Raw genomic sequence first — 6,317 nt, 5'->3', positions numbered from 1 at the left:
CTCCAACTAAAAAAAAAAAAAAAAAAAAAAAAAAAAGGAAAGACAATTCACATGGGTTCTTTTGCCCAAATGAAAACTGAGAGGAAACATTTTTGCAGATAATGATATCAGAAATTCTTGGTCTCATGCTACTTCTGGATAATAAACCAAGATAGCCTTGAGTCAAACTATTCACAATCACAATACTATTTCAATGATAATGTTCCACTCTGAAAGAAAGAATCAACCTGCCAATAGATGATACAATTGGTCATAGAGGACTTACAGATCTCGGATCAATAGACATTCCTGACAATGATCCTCCCATTATCTTGAAAGATACCTGCAATCACATGAGTCACAAAGCAATTTAATTTCAATTACAGAAATGTTCTTATCCACATCAGCTAATTGTCATATTGTTAGAAAAGAAAATAAGCCTGTTTATGAGGTTGAAAATAGTACTTTTGATTATAAAAACAAACACATTTATAGAACTCGTGGGACTCGCCTGTTTTATTGTTACTCTTTGTTCTTCTGCTTTGTTTATTCTGAGCTCTCCTCTGTCATTATTCCTGTAGCCTGAGGGATGGTAATGGACGCACTTGGGGATTTGGGTGGGGGAGGGGTTGATGGTAACAAATTGATTGGAATTTGGAAGTGAGTTCTTCCTTGAAAATTCCTGTTTTGACTTTCTTTTTCCACTCCCGCCCTCCGGGTGGTGATCTTGTGAGCAGTTATCAAATCTACAAGCTAGTTCGGTGTCTGCTACATAGATTATTTTTCTTCAATCAGCTCTATCTAGGGCCACGTTTTCTGCTAAGCCACAATGTATTATATCTTCCTAGCTTCCCATGCGATTTTGTAGCTCTAGTTTAGTCTTAAACGTTTAGCTACTTAGCATACCTAAACTCATAGTAAATCCTAGCACTAGCATGTTGAAAGAATTCAGTAGGAAAAATAAAAGGAAATCAGGCTGTCTGGACTGCACATATGAAAATAATCCAAAAAGGAAACATCACCACTAAAGTTGCTATGGGAAATACTTACTTTAGCATAATCATATGCTTGCCAGCAAAATGGCTCCTCCAAATCAACTGCTTGAAGATCCTTATTCATTTTTTCCATTAAAAAGATCTTCCACATTCGCCATTGTTCGTTGACTCTGTTTCGGCATCACTCTCTTCATCTTCCATATTCCCAAGTACTGAGGAAGGCAATCTTTGAGGTTGCCATGGAGCAAACTCTAACTGTTCCTGGAAATGTTGCCTCCACACTCTTTCTGAAACTCGACCTGTCGTTATAATTTTCCATTCAACCAAGTGCTCAGCAACTGAAATTGTTCCAATAGAGGTGTTCCATCAAAAGAAAGTACCCTTCTCCTTGGGAAAGGCATAGTCACAGTGCAGAAATCCATTGACAGAGGAGCTCTATAACCTTCCATGAGGCATAACTTAAACAAAAATGCCTTCATTTTCTGAAACCATGGAAAGCTGATAAAAACCCTTAATTGGAGGTCCCATACCACAAAATGCCTGATAACGCGTCAATACAAAATTTCCTAGTGGTGGTGAGAACATAAGTGCTTGCTTCTCATTACCATGCTCTGGAACTTGAGCACAGGGGTGGAAGGATAACAGCTCAACACGAGAGCAGTGTCCAAACCTATTAGTGGGAACATCACATCGGGCAACCCTTCTAATTCCGCTCGACAGTTAATTTGACCTGAAATTTTTATGCTATCTGGAATTTCATCGCGATCATACATGGCAGCATGGACTGTCTCGTGAATTGTAAACAGAATTCTCTGCTTCCCTCTATAAAGATAAGGTTTCCATGCTGGCTGCTTCTGATCTGCAGGAGGGATATCTGCTGAAGAAAATCCATTTATCTTAACTGCTGATATGTTGGTGTAGTTGAGATCCAGAGGGGTGCCTACATTTAAGGTAGACGAGTGTTTCAGCAAAGATTAAAACCTTTAGTTAATTGACACATGCATTACGCTAAATTTACGATGAGAGATACCATAAAAAGATTACCAACCAAAAGGCATTGCACTGCTTATGAAAGAGCGAATCGCATCTCTATCTAGGGGCCTCAAACCAATCTTTGGAGCATCAGATGCCATTGCTCCACTCGTTGCAGCTCCAGAAGCTGTTGAACCTGCAACTGAAGCAGCTACAGGTTTTGCTCTTGCTGAAATACCAATACTTCCAGTGAGAGAATCCAACAACCCACCCACTGATGGAGCTGCACTTATGACTATTTCAGGTTCTGTCACATCACCTGTTATGATGTCTCCTACCATGTGACCCACCATAAATGCCCTGTACTTGGAAAGTTTTGCAGCTTTATTATTAAGTGAAGCTGGAGAATCCAATTATAAGAGATCTAAACCAACCTATATTTACCACAAGAAAAGTTTACGACAATTCACTCTACACCAAGCTAAACCCCAGCTTCAAAGATTACTTTGAGTCATACAGTTCATGTACAAGTATATACTTTAATAAGAGAGAGAAATTGAATATAACCTCTAATGAATTGACAACTTAATCCATATAAATAATCAAACCCCCCCAACCCCCACCCCAAAAAAGAAACTATTTCCTGAACACACAACAAGGAATAGTAGGTGACTATGACAGGCCCAAATCATTCTCTTGATGAGTCAATGACAGGCTCAAAAATCTTTTCTTTTTGATGAAGTAAGGTGTTTTTCATTTAAAAGGCATCAAGAAGATGCAAAGTTACAAGAAGCATATTTACATGAAACAAAAAGACAAAAGTACATTTTACCAAATACAGCAACCGCTTATGTTCAGTTTTAGCACTCTTATCCAAACACGTAACTACTTATTTAAAGAATAAGTTGCAGCAGTTAAAAGTTCTTTTCAGCACTTAATACATGTGCGCTAGTTTTAATCAGCCAACCCACTCTTAACAGCATTAGTTGAGAGCGAAGTTAGTGATTGATCAATGGCAGTGAAGAAGAAGGGAAAAGATAAAACTCAGAGATATTCTGGGTCAACTTAAGGGGCATTAAGACAGACATCAAATGTCAGTTTTGCCTATCAACTTGAAAGTTTGAAACAGGTAAAGATGGAACTTACCCTGTGATTGATGGAAGATTAAGCAGGATGGGGGATAAACTTTCATCGGCTCCAACAGCATTTCCAGAGTCGGATCTTTTACACATCCTTGTATATGTTTTTAGATGATCAGGTTCCACTAAAGGCAGTACAAGAATACAGTAGTGTCCCTTTATGTGCAAAACAAGTGGCCACAAAATACGATTCTTTTCCTCCTCTTCATTTTTAATGCACAAACTTATTATGTGACGCGTGATCGGATCATCAACCCAGGAATCTGAACCTTCAACTGACTGGTTTATCCTAATGCCAAATCCACGAGCAGATCCTCCCCTACAGAAAAGATTAAACATGGTAATTCATGGAAAGTACACTTTGGTAATTGTGGAAAGTACACTTTGGCTACAAAGTAAGGACATGAAACTGAAGAAAGATAAAGAAAACAATGGAAACTAAATCAGCAATGAATAAGATAACGAGGTTTTACATAATAAAGACAGATAGTTCACAGTTGCAGGCCATTTCACTCTTCATGACAACTTCATCGATAGTCATAGCTAAGAACACTAGAGATCTGTGTAAAGGAACTTAGCAGGAAAATTACTAGAGGTTTTCTTACCTAAATCTTTATTCTTTAATAGCCAAGAAAGTCACAAATTTGACAGAATCTGAAGGGAAATGGACCATGAAAAGGGAAAAACATCAGAGTGGATCCATGCGAATAAAAAGGAGATAATAGCAACCAACTGAGTTTAGATTATCGATGTTCCAATTCTCACAACTTGCAAGTGTCACTTCTTTGTCAAACCAACTTTTCGAACATGAACCTATCCCCACTGGTTGCAATACAAAAATAAGAGATAGGGACAGACAGTTGGGAAAGGGTCTCCCTGTAGTCATACTTATCTCCATGTAGTCTTGATCAGAGATTGGATACAAGAGAGAATTGAACTGAAGTTTAACAAATACAAATGATGGTTTTTTCAAAATTTTGCTGATATGCCACTTTTTGAACTGAAAATACATTTCTTTCAACTGAATTACAAAACCCATGTGATTCACTGGGCAAAAGTTACACCAGCTTTCAGTTATGAAACCAAATTACCCCCTCACCTCACCTCTAAGATTATAAAACATTCACAATAGAAAACATAACTAAATAACGGACTGTAATGAACACACAATTCTTTATACTTGAACGACCTATATCCTCCACACATAATAAGCTTTCAGTATATTATCCAAACCACATGCATTAACTTGCTTAAAACGAAATAAGCTAACTGCTAAGCACACTAAACTCGAAGATCTAAAAATGAAGATACTTTTTTTTTTTTTTGAGAAAGGTTAGAAGGATGGGTTCATAGTGCACCTAGTTTTTGCAACTCAAAAACATCAAATTTGTCAAAAAAAAAAAAAAAGTAGAAGACAGTATGTGGTTTTCGAGCACTAGTACTATTTTCTATAATATGTGGTTTTTGAGCTAATTTAGTACACTTCAACAAATCCACTGGATACACGCTATCTCGCACCAAAACAGGTACAAGGTAACCTACTCAATAAAACTCCAAAACTTAGATAGAAAGAATAACCTAGTATCTGCTAAGATATAAATCTTGGTTCCAAATGTTGTCACTACAATTCTTCAACCGCTAAATCAATCCCTTAGGGACTTAAGGATAGTACTTTTGTGTTCTCTTCAATTACAGATATATAATGAAACATATCGAGTTTTAAATTCTATGCAATGACAAAGTGCAAAAGTATTTATACAATCACATTACTTGAAGGTAATTGCATGTATGATGTACCTTTATTTATATGAGATAAGCTTATGGAGAATCTATATTATTTTATGTGGGTTAGATATTCATGGTATTAATTATTCCATCTTCTATCCTACATAAGGTAATTCATAGATTCCCTCATAACTTATACTCCCTCAACCCCAGTGTAAGTGTCTTAGTTTGACTAGACACGAATTTTAAGAAATAAAGAAAGACTTTTAAATCTTGTGGTCTTAAATTAAAAATGTGTGTAGTCGTTTAAATCTCGCGCCTTAAACTAAATTAACGCACGTTGAAATTGGGAAACTTACTAATTATAGAAAGATACACTCTTTTTGTACAGACCAAAAAGGAAAGTAAGACACTTTTGTTAGGACGGAAGGAGTACATGTACTAGTTATGCGGATTTCAAACCAAACACCATATTAGGTGTGTTGAATTTTATACATAACAAAAGAATGCTAGTACTATTACTTATGGAGGATTTATTTAATACGTGAATAACTTAGCTCCAAAGCTTCAAACTTTATTCAAAAAACGATTTAACAAGAAGAGAAAAAAAAAAAAAAAAAAAAACCTTTTCTTGCGGTCAATGAAAGCAGCAGCAATCTCTGAATCAGTAGGAATAGAAGGCACCACTTTGTATTTCAAATCATCACTCTTATCTCTCTCACACGCAGCTCGCCACCGCTTCTCCACCACCGGAAATCTCCTGCAATTCATCAACATTAAAATTTAGTAGGCGTTTCGCCATACAAACCAAATATTTTTCACTTTATTTGGAATTTTTGAAGTTGGAGTCGAAGATGGAGTTGTATTTGGTTATACTTTTTGTAAAGAATATTTAGTTGTCTGAATATAGTTTCGATAGGAAAAAAAACATGATTTTAGCTGTTTTTCAAAAGCTGAATTTCAAATACCGGGAAAAAACAAGGGTGTCTTGATTTGTGAGGATCCAGAGAGCTCTAATACTACACGAATTAGGCATTTCCGACCAACTCTACGGTGGTTGCAACTAATTTCACCGCCGTTTACTGCATTTTTACGGTGTCGTTTCGCATGCCGTTGTAGATTTGAGAGAATTATTTAATGGGGCACTTGAAGATTTGAAATGACAATTTGGTGACAAACTGTTTGGGGAAAATTCTTTTTTAGGGAAAAATTAAATATACCCTTTTGTTAACGGAGGCACTACTTAGTTCAGGTTCAATAACTTAATTAACAAATTTAGATTGCGGGTGCTGTCATTAGTCGTTACAATGAATGTACTTCCAGTACCGATCTTGACATTTCTCAGGAAATCGTTTGAAACTCTCGGGGTCTGTTTGGAAAGCCACCTGGTAATTGGAATTGGTGTAATTGCTGGCAAGTATAGTAATTACTATGACCCGTTTATTTGTCATAATCGTATTGTTTCAATTACAAGCGTATTGTTTGATTGCATAAGTGTAATTATATA

General features: G+C 36.4%; 1 pseudogene; it reads right to left on the bottom strand.

Moving 5' to 3' along the window:
• Positions 1 to 235: 235 nt before the first annotated feature.
• Positions 236 to 6,010, bottom strand: LOC132063413 (AP-5 complex subunit mu-like; annotated as a pseudogene).
• Positions 6,011 to 6,317: the final 307 nt, after the last annotated feature.

This window comes from Lycium ferocissimum, chromosome 7 (assembly GCF_029784015.1).
Source record: "Lycium ferocissimum isolate CSIRO_LF1 chromosome 7, AGI_CSIRO_Lferr_CH_V1, whole genome shotgun sequence".
Classification (NCBI taxonomy): Eukaryota; Viridiplantae; Streptophyta; class Magnoliopsida; order Solanales; family Solanaceae; genus Lycium; species Lycium ferocissimum.
The sequence above is the reverse complement of the archived record's forward strand: the minus strand, read 5'-3'. Positions and strand labels throughout refer to the sequence as shown.